Genomic DNA, 20,757 nt, shown 5'->3' with positions numbered 1-20,757 from the left:
ATATGTTTGGTTGTATGGATGTAATCTCTCAGTAGTTAAGTATTTGTGTTCATGAACAGGCTCCAAAATCTCTGAAGATTAGGTCTTCAAAGGTAAAGTCAAAGGGACTGTTTTTTATTTCCTATGTGAAGACTATATCCGCCAGTCATTTCTTTATTTTTTCCCTTAAAGATGTTAAAAAGAAGATCATAGGAAGGGAAGAATGAAGGGGAGGAAATCGGAGGGGAGAGGAACCATGAGAGATGATGGATTCTGAGAAACGAACTGAGGGTTTCTAGGGGGGGGGGGGGGGGGGGGATGGGTTAGCCTGGTGATGGGTATTAAGGAGGGCACGTTCTGCGTGGAGCACTGGGTGTTATGCACAAACAGTGACTCATGGAACACTACATCAAAAACTAATGATGTAATGTATGGTGATTAACATAACAATAAAAAATTTTAAAAAACTAATTGTGTAGTGTATGGTGATTAACATAATAAAATTAAAAAAATAAAAAAAAGATGTTTAGTTAGTGAAACTTTAGCATTTTCACTGTAGAGGTCTATGTGTCACTGAGCAGTGAAGCACCAGGTATACTGAAGAAATATATTAGAGGGAGGGAGAAGGTGAGTCCACCGGTGATGAGGAAAAACTCACTAAGACATAGGGTGTGCCGCGCACTCCTGGGGCTGCATCTTTGTCCTTATCCTTTACTTGAGTGCAATGCCCCCAGGATAGATTACAGTGTTTGTCTACAAGGGTGTCCCACAAGGTCAAATTGTGATCTTTATTCCTTACATGGCATTTTGTGTATTAGTGGTTGTCTGTGGAAAGCTAAGTCCTCAATTAATGTTCTTCTCTCACACTGCATATTCTCTGGGTGGGAGTGGGTGCAAGGTATCATCTTTAGAATTGAGAATATTTGTTTACAAACTGGTTTTAGTGTGGCCAACACAAAACACATGCGAAAGGGATATGAATAGCTACTGTCTCTGTTCTCTGGGTGTCCCAGAATATGTGCGTTATCCCACCCTGTTAGGCATGAGAGTTCTATGCCCTTCTCTTAGAGCTATGGGATGTTATGAGCTGGTGGTTCTTTGCTCAGAGTGAGTGAGACAGGGAATGTGTCACAGGGTACACAAGGGCATCACTCCTTCTGGGCAGTGCCAAACCAGTAGCAGCCTGCTCATGAGGGGCCACCCTTTTAGTTCTTAGGGCTGGCAAGCCCCTGCACGGCTGCTAGGTTCTGGGCCTTGATGAGGGATGGTGGCTCCCTCCAGTGAAGAGCGGGCCATCTGTGGATGACTCTTCTGCTCCCATTTGGCTCTTGGGCATTCAAAGCCCCTCGGAAGCCTTTTGCTAAGATGTCTCTTGTTCTTGCCTGCCCGGCTCCTCAGATCTTGCCCCTTCCCCAGGAACCCGAAACCTCTTTTTTCTTTACCTCCTTCTCTCCAACCCAGGGGAAACATTCTTTGAGTTTTGGTACCTGGTATAGTCTCTTAACTAGGTTTCAGCTCTGGAAACCAATCCATAAAGAATCCTTTCCTTTTGACCACATCCTTCCCCTGAGGCAGGCGACACAGAACTGAATAGAGGTTTTAAAAGACAAGTTGGTGGGAGAGAAGATAATTTGTGACTATTCCATCAAATTGTGAATTTAATTCTGAGTTAAATGTATGCCATAATGGATAAATATCTATATATACTATCATAGAATCAAGGATAAATAGTTTGGGCTTAAATTTTGTTTTAGGTGATTGACACCTATGTCTTTAATTCATTGGGAGGTAGCTATGTATTTTCCTTAAATGGAAGAATATAATCTGAGTTTCATTCTTTCTGTGGTTCTTCCATTTTTCAGTTTCACTTTATAGGTAGGCAGTGCCAAAGCAGAGATGTGCTTATGGTCTCTGACATTATGTTCTGTAGGCAGAAAATCTCTCTTAAAATTTCCAAGGCAATTTTAATTGGTAGCCCTAAACAGACCTAGTTATGAAGAAGCTGGACATTAGAATCTCAGAGATTTATCTGTCTCAGAAGCTCTGGCATCCTTTAGTCACCGTGAACATGTGTGTTGAGTAAGAAAGAGAGATTTTCTATGTGATGAGCTTTTCTGTATATTTTCTGCAGAGAGAAAATATATAGTTCCTTAGAAGAGAAAAATCCATGAATACATTTAACAAATGTGCATTGCCCACCTGTGAAATAAATCATGCTATTCAGTAAACTACCACCAAATACATCTCAATATGTTAAGATATGAAAACTAATGACTATTCATAAAAATTGAAAGAAAAATATTTTGAGCAAAAATCTATAAAGAAAAGATTTCAGTTTAATAAATGGGATTTGGAAGATGAGTTATGCCCTTATGCACTTTCTTGCATTTATAAAATAATAGGCTTATGAATCTTCCTTTGCCTGACAGGGTCAAGTAGCATACGGATTTCTCTTCCTCTTTATTTCAACTATTTAGATGCAGCAATTGAGGTTCACTTGAACTATTCTGGTTGCTCTTTGATGGAGAGTTATATCTCAAGGCTGGTGGAAACATGAGAATCACAATACCTTTACCAACAGCATTCCAGAATTTGTCCCAAATGAATCTTCAAGATATTCTCACTTAGGAGACTGGAATATACTCTACATTGAGGTTGGTTTGTTTTTGTTTTTGTTTTTTCCATTAGGCCACACAGTTTATTTTATTTTGAAGATTTTATTTATCCATTTGAGAGAGAGAGAGAGAGAGAGAGCACAAGCAGGGGGAGCTGCAGAGGAAGAGGGAGAAGCAGGATCCTTGCTGAGCAGGGAGCCCAGTGAGGGACTGGATCCCAGGATCCTGAGATCATGACCTGAGCTGAAGGGAGATGCTTCACTGACTGAGCTACCCAGGCACCCCAATGCAGCTGACTTTAAGCTATACCATTTACACTCTAGTTACTTTTTAAAAAGTCGTCTTTAGTAACATAATAAAACCCTCACCACCCAAGTTGCTCGCTAAAACAAATACCTACAATTCCTTTGTTTTAATCTATAAATTGTAAAAGAAGAAAGTATTTTTTCTCTAGAGAAGATTATCCCATTGGTTATTTAAAACTGGAATGATAATGTGATATGAGAATTATGATTCAAAAGAGTCAAACATTTGCAATTACAGCATATTGAGAAATCCAATCACATCATTAATTGCTGCATACCATTGCTAAGTAGAGGAAGGTTATTATTATTATTATTATTGTTTTTGATGAAGTACCTTTTAATTATTAAGATTCACTTCCTCTTAGCCACATACCTTATACCTAGAAAGTAGATATAGCATCAAAAGCTATTCTGCTGACCCTGCAGGGAATGCATAATGTTGCAATACTATAGTATTGATTTCTTTTTAAGATTCCATGCATAATGGTGTAGTGACTTTTTTAAGATAGAAAAGATGAAAATATTTAGTTCTTCTTCAGCATGTAAGCACCTTTCTCCCATCTCTGTAGTGGCCTTTGTTCCCTTGTTTAGATCAAATCTATTCCTGTCTTTTTGACATATTTCCTTGAGCTCAACATTTTATTTTCTTCTGGACTAGTTTGGAGACTGCTGTGTGCCTTACCAGCCTCAGGCCTTCCCACAGCCATTTTTATTTGTATCTGTGAAAAACAGGATTAGTCTTCCCAAATTTTTCTATAAATAAACCAGTGTCATGAGTATAAACACCCATACCTTGGGTTTTGCACTATATTTTATCATTCCCCAAATGATTCCCCACTCTTCCTCTTTGAGCTCAACCCCTTTGTAGGTGTGTTCTGAACCTCTAACTCATTGTGCCTGAATTCTGCCTGAGTTCTTATTGGGAATCACTTAGGGAAGTTGTTCAGAGTGTACGTATCTCACAGCTCTTTCTCTGATTTAATAAGGTGCAATCTGGATTTCTGTGCTAGGAAGGCTTAGGCCTTGAGACTGTTGTTTCTCTTCAGAATTTGATCAGATTGTCTTTTCCTAGCAATTCTGGTATGGCATAGAAAAAAAAAGTATAATGGCTATGAAATAAGAGTTACATTTTTTTAAATTTTTTTAAAGATTTTATTTATTTATTTAAGAGAGAGAGAATGAGAGACAGAGAGCATGAGAGGGAAGAGGGTCAGAGGGAGAAGCAGACCCCCTGCTGAGCAGGGAGCCTGATGCGGGACTCGATCCTGGGACTCCAGGATCATGACCTGAGCCGAAGGCAGTCGCCCAACCAACTGAGCCCCCCAGGCGCCCAAGAGTTACATTTTGAGCCAGTATTGGCTTTAGAAATCAAAAGTATCTGATATTCTTAAGTTGAGAAAGTCTCTACATGTATTTATATGATATGGCTCGTTCAGTAAATATACCCTTCTTAGTGCTAAGCATCTTGCTATTAGTCTGATCCACAACTATATCATACATTAAATCTTAGGTAAAATAAATATTCCAATATATTGGATCTGAGGACTATTTCTTTCTCAATACCAGAATCCTCCAAGAGTACTTTCTCTCAGAACTTGTAGGCCTTTTGGAATTCTCTTTTTCTTTTTCCAGGCCCACTTAAGTGCATAAAATCTATATAATTAATCATCCAATACCATTTCCTTTGGTGTAAAATGAACATGATAAATGGCAATGATTGCCAATGGATTTAGTAAGTGAGAAAGTGCATCTGCCTATCCCGACTCGTTTCATTTGCTTATTTCTTGGGAGAGAGTGACCAGGAATGGTTTTGTAGCAGGCTGATAAATCTGGGCACTTGCTTACTAGTGTCAAGTCATGGGTCCTAGGTACCATACAATTTATGCTAAAGTTCATTATACTAAAAAGTAAGAACTGCTAAAAGTAAGGATTGAATTCTTCAATAATACCTACTTAAAGTAAATTAGTTATAGAATTAGTTTTAAAATAGATTATTTGGTGCCTCAGGCTTTAATTAAATGAATTGAAGGCCCTGTTCAACAGCAGCGAGATAACATGTGATCAGTGTTATGCGAGCTTGTATGAAGGCAGTTATGGCTTCCATCACAGGTGGAGCGTCTGGCCTGGCAAATTGCACGCCACGGTGGTCACATGGCCGTAAGTGAGCAGTACTCTTTAAAAAGATCCATGAATTTTAATAATGCTTCTTTTGACTAGTTTTAACTGGAGACATGTTAGAACTTCCAATTAAGCTTTTAAAATGAAGCAGAACACTAAAGGTTGAAAGTTCGTATCTGCCACAGTCTTCTCATAGTGAGCGTTTTGGGATACTTTTTAGTTTTATGAATTGCAAATGCCCTCGCCGCTTTTCTCAGTTTCCGTTTGTTTCTTGCTATTCATCTTTCCCAGCACTTTTCACTGTTTTGAAAGGTTGTTTCCCCCTCATTTTCATGTTGTAATGCCTTTTTCTTAATTTAGGATAGATCTGGAAAGTGATCATCTGTGTGAAGATTAATGGGAGACTTATTCTTAGAGACACACAGAGCTTCAGGCCTGGGCTTTGAAACTTCATGCTGTTGCCCCCAGAAACCGCCAAGGAATCTGCCATCATGAGAATGAACAGGCTTGTGCTATGATAATGAAGCTACTTGATTTTTAAGCTTCTTCGGGGTGAGGATTACTTCTTGTTCTGAGTAGACATCCATAATATATGTAAACCGTGAGATGACACCACACTGGTGGTACAGAATGAATGAGTTAGTTCTTGCTTCCAACATTTATTTTTTCTTTTTTGCGGTTTCTTCTCTTGAAGGGGATCATTAATGAGCCAATGATTAACATCAAGGTTTTCAAACCCCGATATTTGACTCCTTTCTCTATACTGGCTAACTTACATCTAACTGAAGGTCTTTAAACATCCTTGATTTAAGCTTTCAGTTATTAGAAGAGATCCTGATTTTTACAGTGGTTTACTCTTGAACTTCTAGGACAGATGGAGAAGTGAGTGGAAACACATGCTAAGTTTTGAGATGGAGTAGTCTGGTTCCTCAACATGGATGAATATTATGGTCTGATTTCCTAGATTTCTGAGGTGGTGATAGATAGATTCTCCTGGGCTTGAAGAATTTCAAGTTATTTCCAAGGGACACCCAAAAAGACCCAAGTCTTTCGGTATCTTAGGGTCCAAATGTCCTACTAAATGTCTAAATAAAATAATTGGAGTCTTTGTTCCACATAGAGCTGCAGGGGATATAACACTATTTTAAAAATCTGAGGACTTTTGGGTTAGGCAGGTCTGGGAGACAGGATGGGAGGGTCAATACATTCTTGTTGTGGCCACTTCTCATCCCATACTCCTCCACCTCCGCCTCAAGTCATGACACTTTTTCATCTTATATTTTCTGCTAATGAAGCTACTTTTCACATAGCTCCACTTAAGGGTGACCCCAGCTTTTTCTCATCCCTCAAGGCAGTATAATAAAAGGCTAGTATTTGAAGAGATTTCTATCGAAGGCTTGTTTAACTGAAAAATATGACTTATCTCTAGAAATCAGTGCTACTCAATCTATTGAAAGACATGAACTTGGAGACAGATATATTAGGGTGTGAATCCTGGCTCTACCTCTTCCTGGATGTGAGACCCTGGGGATGTTTTATCTTTCAAGTCTTAGGTTATTGTTTTAAATGAGAATACAGATACAGATACAGATAATCTTAATACAAGTTATTAAGATTAAGTAAGATAATGGGGGTGAATTCCTTCACATATAGGAGCCATTTGATAAATGTTTATTGATACATTTTAAAAGTTCAGACTTCAGCCCCTTTTCTTGAACCTGGGAAGAAGTTTTATCTTTGTTCTTGGGGTGTGCATGCCTTTGTGTATCTAGGCTTGTGTGTGTTGCATGTAGCTGGAGTAGGGATAGGAGAAGACAGAAAACAGCCGTGCTCATTTTCAATGGTTTAATTCAAAACCCTTGAAATCCTTAGTAAGTACTTGGTTACATATTATTTTGTGACTATTCTATTTATGTATTGACTTCTTTCGCCTGGTAGATTCCCTGAGGGCGACTCTGGGTCAAAGCCTCCTAACATAGCTATAGATGCTTAGCATATCTTTTTCAACTTGGTTGGAAGCTGTTTATTGGGACATTGATGGACATTAAAGAATTTCATTTTCCTGGTCATGAAGCCCATTTAGAGCCCTCTTCTGAGAATAGTGGCTCGAAAGGTTCTTTCCAACAGAGTTGCTATGGCTCAAACCACATAGTTTTAAAGTCTTAGTCCTACCCAGCTAGTGGCAGCTGATTGCCCATGGGGTCTGGGCACTGTTGAAGGTAGCCACATAAAATCTGGCTATATCAGATATCTGCCTCTGAGGGGGGTTTGCATGAATTCTGTCTTAAGAGTCATTCCATTATAAGATGGTGGAAGTCTATGCCGTTCCGAACTTCTCTAAGCCTTAGTCTCCTTATCTTTAAAATAAGCATAATGTTACCTATCACATGGCATGTTGTAAGGATTAGGTGAGTAAGATGGTGCAGGATAAGGCCAAACATAATACTGAATCATGGCATATATTTGATAATATTAATGAGATAGATGAAATTATTGGCCCCAATTCTTTATCCCTCCTGTGTCCACACCCTGCCTTGACCTCAACCTGGGGTCATTGTAAAGCTCACCCCTTGAATTGAGACTTGGCCACATGTTTCACTTTGGACAATGGCATATGGGTGTAACTGACTATGTGTCAATTCTGAGCCTAAGTGTTGAAAGTTTTGCCTATTTCTGCCTTCTTTCTTGACCACCACCATGGAAAAAAATATATGCCAGCCCACCCCTCTTTTCAAGGAGAATGATAGACACAAGGAGCACAACTGCCCTATGCCTTTAATGAGAAGTGAGTCACCCCAGCTTTTGCAGCCTGAAGTCGAGCTGTTCAGAGAACCCAGCCCAGATCAGCTGAACTTCAACCAACGTGCAGATGTATGGGTGATAGTAAATGATCATCGTTTAAAGGCACTGAGGTTTGGGTGGTTTGTTATGCAGCAACAGCTAACCAGTGAAGTTAGCTAGTATTATTACTATTCTTTTTTTGAAAACACGGGAACTATTAAGCAAACAGAGAGCAAAGAGTGTCCTTGAGCCAGCTGATTGTTGTGGATGACATTGAGCCTCCAACCCCAGGTGCAGTCAGAAACCCAGGGACTCCTAATGCTCCAGCGGCAGACAAGGCAGTTTCCCAGGCTGCAACATCCCCCCTTCCAGGGTTACTGCAATCAACTCTCAACATTGTGGGTGTCACTTTCTTGTGATTTCAAGGATCTGGACTAATGCACTCATGAAAAATAGCAAAGGGAAGGCAAAATACTTCTAGGTTAATTTGCATCCCCTTTCTTTTTCACAATTTCTTCTAAATTACAATTCTGCTGCAGTGGATGCTTTTGGCCTGAGCATAGAGGCATTCCATTCTTGAGAACTTTTCAGCACATAGTTGGGTTTCTTTGTGCTCCTGCTTCTCTCACTACATTAGCCTAATAATACTTGCCATCACCCAACTCAGGGAGTTGGAGGGGATTAATGAGACAGCATTTGCAAAGCACTCCAAGTCTCTCTCAGGCAGAGACGCGGTAGTCATATAAGTGTGGATATCTGGAGTTGGCACTCATTTATCCCTGTGTATCTATTTCAGATAGTTTGGTGTCTTTGAGGCAATAATTTGGAAGGCACAACCTCATGCCCTTCTCTTAGTAATGCACAGCGTTTTGCTTGGAGCCGAGATATTTTTTGCACCCTTTTGGCCTTGCCGGGCTCTTTAACGATCACTTCCATGCTGCCTGTCTCTAATCTGCTGCGAGGTGCCGTCGGTACAGACTCTGCTGTGAGACTGAGAAAATGACACCACAGCCCACACAGAAGCCTTGCTTTTGGTTCCAGGATGTCTGTTGGGGCCGCTGTTAAGAATATGTGTCTAAAGAAGGAGCTCATTCTAATTCTTGGTGCACAGGTGAGTTAATAAGTGTGTGCATTGAGACCGAGAGCTGATGTATCAAAGACGTGGCTCTCTATCACCTCAGGGGTGTTCTTAATAGTGGTGCCGGTTTTTTTCCCCTTTCATTTTCACCAAAGTGTATCAAGGGCTGTCATTGCTTCTCAAAGAAAGCACTTATTAATATGTATAAGGTAAGACTGTTCCTTTCTAAGAATTAACTTTACTCACAATCATTACGTCTAATCATAATGCATATGAAGAAAAAATGTAAAACACACACACACACGTGCACGCACAGACACAAAACCTAAACAATAAAAGAGCACCGTAGCTCTTACCTTTCATGAAACAGAAAATGTCATACATTAATGCAAAATAAAACACAACCCCTTGCTTTTTATGTTCCTCTCTGAGTTTGTAGCATTTCCTGGGAAATGATATATATATTTTTGTTTCTGAGCCCAAATGTGCTTTATTTTTATTTATTTTGAGTATATATCAGTGGCTAAATAATGGTACACAGACAATGTTAGAGCTCCATTTCTTTGCCTTGACTTGCTTTTTTAAAAAAATTGAGGTATAATTGACATATAACATTATGTTCATTTCAGGTATACAACGTAATGATTCGCTATTTGTATACATTGTGGAATGATCACCACAATAAGTCTAGTTCCCTTCTGTCATTATAAGCAGTTATAATTTTTTTTTGTGATGAGAACTTTCAATATTTTTACTCTCTTAGCAACTTTCAACTATTGCAATACAATATTATTGACTATAGTCTCCATGATGTACATTATATCCGCATGACTGATTTATTTTATAACTAGAAGTTTGTAACTTTTGACCCCCTTCATCCATTCTGCTCACCCCACAACCTCCTTCCTCTCTGGCAACCAACAATCTGTTCTCTGTATCTATGAGTTTTGTTTTGTTTGTTCACTTGTTTTGTTTTTTAGATTCTACCTATAAGGGATATCATATGATATTTGTCTTTCTCTGTCCGGCTTATTTCACTTAGCGTAATACCTTCAAGATCTATCCATGTTGTTGCTAATGGCAAGATTTTCATTCCTTTTTATGGATGAATAGTATTCCATTTTATGGCTGAATAGTATCCCATTATACACGCACACACACACACATACACACATATGCCACATCTTCTTTATCCATTCACCCGTTGATGATCACTTAGGTTGTTTCCATATTTTGGTTATTGTAAATAATGGTGCAGTGAACATAGGGGTGCATATATCTTTTCAAATTAGTGTTCTTATTTTCTTCCAATAAATACCCAGGAATGGAATTGCTAGATCATATTCTATTTTTTAATTTCTTCAGGAACCTCCATATGATTTACTATAGTGGCTGCACCAATTTACATTTCATTTCATTACATTACATTTATGTTGTAACAGTGCACAAGGATTCCCTGTTCTTCACATCCTTACCAACACTTGTTATTTCTTGTCCTTTCGATAATAGCCATTCTACCATGTGTGAGGTGATATTTCACTGTGATTTTGATTTGCATTTTCCTTATGATTAGTGGTGAGCGTTTTTTCCTGTACTTGTTGGCCATTTGTATATCTTCTTTGGAAAAATGTCTAGTCAGGTCCTCTTCCCAGTTTTAATCAGATTTTGTTGTTTTTGTTATTGAATTGCATGAATTCTTTATATACTTTGGATATTAACCACTTGTTGGATATATGATTTGTGAGTATCTTCCTCCATTTAGTAGCTTACTTTCTCCTTTTGTTGATAGATTTTCTCACATTGTAAAGCTTTTATTTTGATGTGGTCCCGTTTGTTTGTTTTAGTTTTTGTTGCTCTTGCCTTTGGAGTCAGATCCAAAAAAATCATTGCCAAGACCCATGTCAAGGAGCTTACTGCCTATGTTTTCCTCTAGGAGTTTTATTCAGATATTATATTCAAGTCTTTAATCCACTTTGAGTTAAACTTTGTGTTTGGTATACAATAGGAGTCCAGTTTCATTCTTTTGCATGTGGCTGTCCAGTTTTCCCCACAACATTTATTGAAAAGACAGTCCTTTACCCATTGTATATTCTTGCTTCCTTTGTTGTATATTAATTGATCATATAAGCATAGATTTATTTTTGGGTGCTCTCTTCTCTTCCATTGACCTATGTGTCTGTTTTTATGCCCAAACCATATTGTTTTGATTACTATAGCTTTGTAGTATAGTTTGAAATCAGCGAGCATGATGCCTTTACTTTTGTTCTTCTTTCTCAAGATTGCTTTTGCTCTTTGGGGTCTTTTGTAGTTCCATAAAAATTCTTTGTTTTAGTTCTGTGAAAAATGTCACTATAATTTTGATAGGGGTCACATTGAATCTGTAGATTCTTAGGGTAATATGGATGTTTTAACAATATTAATTGAGTTCCTTTCCTCATGTGTCATTTTTTTGTAGAGGACAAATTCAGACCTCTATTTCTTTTTATTCCTGTTCAAGGCATGTGAGACAGGTTGTGGGTTATAGGCATTTGTCATTTTTCTAGTCTCTCCTTTTCTTCCCTGGTTGGTGGGCAGATTTTTTTTTTTGCCTTTCATCTGCTTTTCTGTGTCAGCAGCTATGAGGCCTGTTCTTCCAGAGGAGGTGTAATCTAACACTGCCAATTTCATCTGTTTACTAAATGGTCATTCAGGAGAAGGCTTGGCAGGCTCCTTGGCCAGTAAGCCTTCACTGACACTGAGTGGATTTCAGAAACAAATCTCTGTTTGGTGGTGCCAAGTAACCATCTGTTTTAGGAGACTCCTCTGTATTTTCCCTTTCTGCCCTAACTAGGGAGTCATTATTGTGCTCTGGGGCCCTTCCAGAGATGCAATTCAGAGTGGAGCAGAATGGGGATGCTACTCCTTTCTGGAGCAGAATGAAAGCCTGGGTCATGCTTTTTGGGGATTTTGCCTGTTCCAGGAGTGCCAGTGGTACCTGGGAAGCTCCAAAACACAGGGCAGCCTCTGTTCTGCTCTAGCTCTCTCCTGGCTTTTCCAGGAGACACCTCACTGACCAAGGTGGCCCAAGACCTTGACCTTCCAAGGCTCTCCTATATGTGGCCAACACCAGGCTTTTAGAAGTGTCCAAATTGAAGCTGAAGCTCTGCTACTTGATCTGGTCTTGCTCCTCTTCAGACACCTAAAGTAGTATATTAAGAATTTGTGAGGGCTAAAGGGTGATGTGACAATGGCTCTATTGTGTTGGTCAAATGTCAACTGATGTTGTGAAATGGGCAGCTCTTTAGGTAATCCAACCATTTCAGTTATTAACTTGCCTTCATGATCCATGCTTTTGTTCTCGTGCATGTGCCCCACTCCCAAAACCATATTTTGTGGCTTGGAGTGAAACATGAGAAGCACAGGCATGTAATATCTTCTCAACTTCAAAATAATGATGTCAAATGATTACTTGGGATGGAGTTTCTCAGTGCCTGAAGAGCCATAAATTTGTCCATTTGTGGAACTGAGGCCACCCGAGAATATGTCTAGTAGTTTGTAAATTCAACATTCCTATGATGATCAGTAATTCATTTATGACTTCTCCTCTTGTGCACACCACAGTAGAGAAACGATCACTCAATAGGAGAGATATTTAATATTCTCTGCTCTCAAGTGTCAATGGCGTAGCATTGTCTGTGGCCTCCTGTTCCAGAACTTCTTCATTAAGTTGAAAGGGAAACCTACCCACCTACTACTGAGTACACGGTGGGATAGCTCCCCATGCCTGGGCCCTTGTCCCTGAATCAGTTGGAGAGAAATATTTCCTCTGATGGAAAATGCTTTGAAATAAATGGTGAAGGGACCCAAAGAGTAAGATTTTCTTTTCATGCTTTTTGGGAAATTTTTTTTGGTGTTTATTTCAAAGACTTAAGTGTACTTTGGGGGGCCCCTAATCATCATAAGCCCTGGGAATTTACTTCTCTGCAGCTGCTCCCCCTCCCTAAGCAGCCCTGCATGGAGCAAAATAATTGTCTGTTTCTGCAAGCAGCCTCCTGTGCAGATGGAGCCTGATTAGCATGTGCGCTTGCAGCAGTCCACTGCTCTAACCGCATTTGGAAATCCAGCCACTGAGAGAAATGTGGGCTTGACATTCATTAACATTCTTTGGCTCCCTGGGAAATACACATAATAGGGTAAAATTGCCATTAAGGAGAGCAACACTTGAGGGAAATATCTACTCAATAAAGACAGAGATTCTTCTCATCAACAGCTGAGGAAAAATCCAGTTGCCATAAAGGGTAAAAGAAACAGCCTCTTTAATAGGAGTGGAGATGACCGGAGTTCAGCAGGTCTGCAGCTCTAATGAGTCCCATCATCCTGCACTGGATTGCAATTGGCTTGTTGGTATGCACATGTTTCTCAGGCATATTTTGGTCTCAGGAGATCCCAGAAGCAGTGTAATGATTTGTGTCCCCAGGGTTGTTGGTATTAACCTTAAGAGAAGGCAAACATGGAAGGAGCAACTCTGAACACTGATGGAGAGCACTTAGGTGCAAACTTTTCCCCCCTAGGTTAGGGGAATAATATTCTTGGGTATTCTCCTTGCTTGGTACTTGGAGTTCTTAGTAGAATATGACAAAGTAACCTGTGCCATGGGTAATTTCTACACTAGACCTAGATTCACTTTTACATCCCTAGGGTAATTTGATTTGACTCTTTGGTCTCCATAGTCCTTTGAATTTGAATGATATTCTAATAACACTAGAGGATTGTGTGTTGTATATGCTGAACCTGATAAAAGGAGTAGTTATTAACCTTTGCAAGACTGTCCAAAGAGCAGCACTAAAGAGTGTTTAAACCAATCCAGGTTCCTGGACATTTTAAAATTCTCTTTGAAGAGACTTGAAATTATATCTGACTTAATTCCTTATTGTTGACTTGGACTCAGGTGTAGGTCCATGACACAAAAACTTAAAACCCATTTTTATTTTATCCTCACTTGACCAATGAAATGCTCCATTTGGTAGTTCTCATGGCTACTGTCCTTGATGATTGGCAGGGAGGAACTAGGCTTCTTGCTGAGTCTGTGTCTTGCATAAAATTATTGATGTATTGAAGAAGTTATCTAAAGCAGCAGGTTTCTTAATATCTGGTTGAGCAGTTTTAAATTCCTTCCTGGGATATAACACCAATTTGTGCACATACTATTTTGATTCTTTTATCTCCAAATGGCCTTAATTTGATGTTAGGCATCTGCATTGCATTACAATTTCATAGGAAGCAGCACCCTGTGCTCCTTATTAATAACAACAATATCCTGTATTTGTATAGCAGTTTATAACTTGCAATACTTTTTCACACATATTCTCATTCTTAATCCTCACAGTGTGCCTGTGTGATAGGTGATATTACCCTCATTTTTTTAGATGAGGAAACTGAGGCTCAGGGAATAAATTGCTTAAGTTTTCATAGCAATTTATTAGCAAACACAGAATTTGGGCCTGAAGCTACAAGCCCTTTGTGTAATACAGAACTACCTACTTTTGCTAGAGAAGCTTTTTGTTATAAATATTAATTTGTTGATGCAAAATGTAAGATAGTGCTTTAAATATTTGCAGCTAGGTTTGGCTGCAGTTAGCTGAATTTAACATGTTTGCTGGACATGCAAACATACTGAGGTAGTAAAAAGCCATTTTTTTTTTTTTTTTTTTTGGTCGCAAGCAGATGATCATTAAAAAGAAGTGTTTCTTTGGGCAGCTGGGTGGCTCCATTGGTTAAGCATCTGACTTTGGCTCAGGTCATGGTCCCAGGGGCCTGGGATCAAGCCCCACATTGGGCTCCCTGCTCAGTGCGGAGTCTGCTTGTCCCTCTCTCTCTTCCCCTCTCCTCCACTTGTGCTCACTCTCTCCCTCCCTGTCTCTCTCTCTCTCAAATAAATAAATAAAATCTTAAAAAAAAGTATTTCTTTAGTGGGCTGTAATGCTAGTACTCTTCATAGACTGGAGGAGCTTGGTACTCTTAAAAGCTTACATTTGCATCACTCTCCCTTGAGATTTAATGATGTATAAGTTATATTTCCTTTTCTTCAGGTCCAATGACATGACTTTATTCTGAAGTGAAAAATAGTCATCATTGCAATATTGTAAATGTTATTTTTATTGGATTTTACTTTTTAGGATCAACCTACAGACAAAATATTAAACATTAAATTATAGTTATAGAACAAAATGTGACTGTTGTAAACCCTGACAGAATGAAAGTAATGGTTGAGCTGACAGAAGTCAGGAGGTGGGGCTAGATGGTGGGAAGATATGGAGGGGAGAGGAGGATTCTAATTTCTTCATCTAATATAATGGAAGGTCAAGATATATAACTTAAAGTTGATGGAACAATACATATATCTATATTATTTTAAGTTATAAAGTTAAGCAGTAGAAGGACTAAAAATAATATAACTAATAAAGCCTAATGGGGGAAGGAAAGAGGAGAAAGTATAATTGATCTGCTTTCCTCAGCTTTAATATTACTGTGTCAAAAGTTAATGTCTATAATTAAGAAGTCATGAAAGATATGTTTAACATATTTATGATCACCAATGACTAAACTGGGACTCCAAAGGGTAGTAGAACTCAGAGTGGAGAGTGGACCAGAAAACTTTCTTTTCTTCATAACATGCTTTACAATTTGGTTTTTAAATAATGTACATATAACACTTGAAAAAATTTTAATCAATGAGGACTTTGCCATCGTGTTTTTGCCACAGATTGGTTGGTATAGTTGCGTGAAAGTCATAGTGATTGACTAAGATGACAGATGGACAAGGCCGACCAGACTTTGAATAGACTAATGAGTTATGACTACAGCCCTACCCAGACCATATGGCTGAGCCAACAGACTCAGCAGAACCCTGGACCATCAGATGCTGGCCCGAGTCTTGTGATAGCAATGTGACCTATCCAGAGCCTGGAACAGATGCCAGTAGATCATTTGCTAGTTGTGATTTCACCAGTAAATCAGGTATGTTACTTGGGTAAGTTTGAAGTCTCAGTCTTCTCCTCTATAAAAAGTGGGGTTTCAAATCTAAACTCCCTCCTAACTTTGACTTTTTGCTTTTCTATAATTCTATCTATTTTATTTTTGTTTGTAAAATGTGCAAAGTTATAAATCTTTTGAACTTAGCTAGAAGATCCAAAAAGCTATTTTAGAATAACATGTTCTCTCTGGGAAAAACCTTTTTCGTTATCAAACAACTATCAATCATGGTAATGTCCTGAGCAGTGTTAATCAGACTCAAGAATGTGTTAGTTTAGGGGCGGCTCAGTCCTTAAGCGTCTGCCTTCAGCTCAGGTTATGATCCCAGGGTCCTGGGATGGAGCCTTGCATCAGGCTTCCTGCTCAGCAGGAAGCCTGCTTCTCCCTCTCTCATTCCCCTTGCTTGTGTTCCTTCTCTCGCTGTGTCTCTGTTAAATAAGTAAATAAAATCTTAAAAAAAAAAAAGAATGTTAGTTTATTGCAAATAGAGGTCTTAATTATATTACTGAAATGGTTCAAATGAGTTTGGGCTTTTGGGAATAGGATTCAAAGTACATTCTCTTCCATCAATTTTTACCATTTGAGCTACTTATTACTTATTTTAGGTGTTTTTAGAATACGTTGTCAAATTTCCTTAAAACAAGCAAGAACTTAACCTTTACAGAGAGTGTAGTTTCATTGCTTGATTGTGCCTAACAAAGTGGCTTTGCTCTATCCCATACTGGAATTGACCCAATCACAATTTCCTCAAACTTTTTTACTTGTCATAGCTCTTGATTTCAGTTATAAGACTTTCAGTAACAAATTTAATATGAAAGAAGATGACAAAAAAATCAATTAACATTCTTTCATGTTATTGTTTTGCTTCTAGATAATCAAGTTTAGATCAATTCTTTGAGAGTTTGAATTGAGGTGAGGAAAGCAAAGCTGAATGAGAAGGGTGCTATGTATATCAGGACACTTTCCCCCCTCAAATTTATTGCAGACTTTGAAGTTTTAATATATTTGTACAGTTGCTTACCACAGTGACTGTGGAGGTATAAGTTAGCCAGAGTAGCTTTCTAAACAATAAAAGACTGCATTGACCAATTTTCTGGCCATTACCCAGGTAGTTGAAAGCTGCTGTGCTCATCACTAGGTGATGTTGGTTGCATCCCAGCAATTCTGGCTGAATGGGTATTACTATGTAGGTTATTCAACTGTCCTCCTTCTCTTGATGTTTTGTCTTCATTGAGATTAGATTCCCCAGGCAGCCAGATATCCATAGAGCTTTAGGCTGAAATGTGAACTAGGGCTCAGGTAGGGGAAGCTACTTAGAGAGCCCTATACCACTTGGGGTGGGGCTGAGGAAGACAGAGGCCAGGGCAGCAGGAGACTGGCTGAGGCAGGCTGAAAGGTTTTGGAGTTGCTGAGAATGGATTAGGGTGAAGGAAAGTGATGGGCACTAGTTCAAATAATTGTGTAACAAACCATTTACATACAATAATCCTCATAGCAGATAAGGGAGATACTAAAAGTGCTAAGTCTAGGTTTGGAGGAGTGAAATAACTTGCCCAAGGTCACACATAAGTATTGGAGCCAATATTTGAACTCAGTTCTGCCTGAATGCAAAAGCCTTTACTCAACACTACTTTATCATTCTGCCTCCCATTAGTGACAGCCACCTGGGTGTTGAGGATTGCTGAAATGCTCCTGTGTACTGAGGTGGATGTTGCAAATATGAGCTAGCTGTGCTTTCAAAGACACTGGTTCTCACTTGTGCTTACCTGGCTGCTTGCACAAGTTGCAGCAGCAAGCCTCCATTTGCAAGCAAGAAACAGTCTGTGTTTCTTTCTGGAGAAATTCCTTCTGCTGGATAGGAATGGGAAGTCGGGTATGCAGGGACAATTCCATTTCCCTTCTACCCCATTACAAAGCTTATCTTAATAGCACAAGAAATACTTGCTTCTCTGAAGACTAAGTAAGTTAAAGATGCTTTGTTACTATTTTTTTGAATGAAATTAAAATATCCCGTTAAAAGGAAATTCTTCACTTCAAACTGTTAAATGCCGTGATACTTAATTTCAGCTTGTTAAATTTAGGGTCTTGAAACAAAATTCCACACATAAATGTTCTTTGGGCTTATGGCATTTCCATTTGATTGTGAATTGGATTAATGTTCATTTATCTTAAGCTCTTGCCTCTCATTCTTTCTTGTTTTGAGATACTTAAGCAAATGTTGACGGTTATGGTTGGCTTAATAAGCTGTCTCAGTTATGTAAATGATTTCTGTCAGTTTTGTTATTGCTAGTTGAAGATAGCCTTAAATTTTCCGGCATATTTTTAGGCCTTACTAGTAGAGCATTCCTGATACCTTTTAACATTTTTTTGCTTCTTCAGGCATCAAGTTGACCTTTTTTCTAGCTCCCTCTAGCCCTACACTTCCTTTTTGAATCTACTGTTTCCTTGACATGAAAAATGAACTTATACAATTATAGACCCAGTGGCCTTTTCTGAGTCCTCATTCTTCTTTGCTGTGCTGCTGCAGCTGACACTGCTGCTTCCCCTCTTTCTTGAAATGTCCTTCTCCATTGGTTTCCGTGATACTCTATTTTTCTGGCTCTTTCTTTCCTTTCTGACTGCTCTTTCTCCTCTTCATCTCTTCCACAATATTTACTATAGATGTGTACTTTCCAACTGTAACACTTGTAGATGACAGTAGTTGTGCAGCACATGGGGGTTTCCAGATGAGGCCACTTCAAGTCTGAAGGTTACTGGAGAGTGGACTGAGGACATGAATTTCTTGGCATACCTGAAACCCAGCTGGGCTCATCAATGTGCTTCTGCATACCAACGGGGAGTTTTGTTACATGCATTCTGGAGATCTGGGTTATCCAACTCCATTTCATAGTAGACAGAGGTTAACAGAATCAAGGTCCAGGTAAATAGCGGGAAAACCTGGACTCCAAGTAATGAAGTACCAGAAATAGGAATGGACAGAAGGTCCAGGAAGTTTACAGAGAAGTCAAGGAGAGGGCATTCAACAGATCTGAGAAACAGCAAGGATTCAAACACCAGGAGTTTTAACATGGGCTCAGGAACATCTGTGACAGCTGTCAGGTATCAGGAACAGAAATTAGTAACCCAAACTCCCAGTTGAGCTTGGCTGGAATCCAGGGAAATACCAAGACATGGCTGAGCACCAGAAATCAGAGCACAGGTGACCGCTCTTTAAAAATCAGCCTCAGGTGTCTGAGAGCCATTCTGAGCTACAGAAGGGAACGAGGTGATAGACTATAGACTGAAGAGCTTTGAATGCAGGTGAGATTCATTCTGGGTAAAACAAACTTGGGGTTCCTGGCTGCAGCTAGTTCAGGAAGCTCCTTTATTACCATATTACCTTTTGGGGGATATCATTCATCTCTAACTGTAAGCTGATGGTTTCTTGCCCTGTGTTCTTTTTTTTAATTTTTTAAATTTTTTATTGGTATGTTAATCACCATACATTACATCATTAGTTTTTGATGTAGTGTTCCATGATTCATTGTTTGTGCATAACACCCAGTGCTCCATGAAGAACGTGCCCTCTTTAATACCCATGACCAGGCTGACCCATCCTCCCACCCCCCTGCCCTCTAGAACCCTCAGTTTGTTTTTCAGAGTCCCTCGTCTCTCATGGTTCGTCTCCCCCTCCGATTTCCCCCCCTTCATTCTTCCCCTCTTGCTATCTTTTTTTTTCTCTTAACATATATTGCATTATTTGTTTCAGAGGTACAGATCTGTGATTCAACAGTCTTGCACAATTCACAGCGCTCACCATAGCACATACCCTCCCCAATGTCTATCACCCAGCCACCCCATCCCTCCCACCCCCCACCACTGCAGCAACCCTCAGTTTGTTTCCTGAGATTAAGAATTCCTCATATCAGTGAGGTCATATGATACATGTCTTTCTCTGATTGACTTATTTCGCTCAGCATAATACCCTCCAGTTCCATCCACGTCGTTGCAAATGGCAAGATCTCATTCCTTTTGATGGCTGCATAATATTCCATTTTATATACATATATATATATATATATATATATATACCACAGCTTCTTTATCCATCATCTGTTGATGGACATCTTGGCTCTTTCCACAGTTTGGCTATTGTGGACATTGCTGCTATAAACATCGGGGTGCACATATCCCTTCGGATCCCTACATTTGTATCTTTGGGGTAAATACCCAGTAATGCAATTGCTGGATTGTATGGTATCTCTATTTTCAACTTTTTGAGAAACCTCCATACTGTTTCCAGACTGGTTGCACCAGTTACACTTGCGTTCCCACCAACAGTGTAGGAGGGTTCCCCTTTCTCTGCATCACCGCCAACATCTGTCGTTTCCTGACTTGTTAATTTTAGCCATTCTGATTGGTGTGAGGTGGTATCTTATTGAGGTTTTGATATGGACTTCCCTGATGCCGAGCGATGTTGAACACTTTTTCATGTGTCTGTTGGCCATTTGGATGTCTTCTTTGGAAAAATGTCTGTTCATGTCTTCTACCCATTTATTGATTGGATTATTTGTTCTTTGGGTGTTGAGTTTGATAAGTTCGTTATAGATTTTGGATACTAGCCCTTTATCTGATATGTCATTTGCAAATATCTTATCCCATTCTGTTGGTTGTCTTTTGGTTTTGTTGACTGTTTCTTTTGCTGTGCAAAAGATTTTTATCTTGATGAAATCCCAATAGTTCATTTTTTGCCCTTGCTTCCCTTGCCTTTGGCGATGTTTCTAGGAAGGAAGTTGCTGCGGCTGAGGTCGAAGAAGTTTCTGCCTGTGTTCCCCTTTAGAATTTTGATGGACTCCTGTCTCATATTAAGGTCTTTCAACCATTTTGAGTC

Source organism: Zalophus californianus, chromosome 7 (assembly GCF_009762305.2).
Source record: "Zalophus californianus isolate mZalCal1 chromosome 7, mZalCal1.pri.v2, whole genome shotgun sequence".
NCBI lineage: Eukaryota > Metazoa > Chordata > Mammalia > Carnivora > Otariidae > Zalophus > Zalophus californianus.
Note: the sequence above shows the minus strand (reverse complement) of the source record.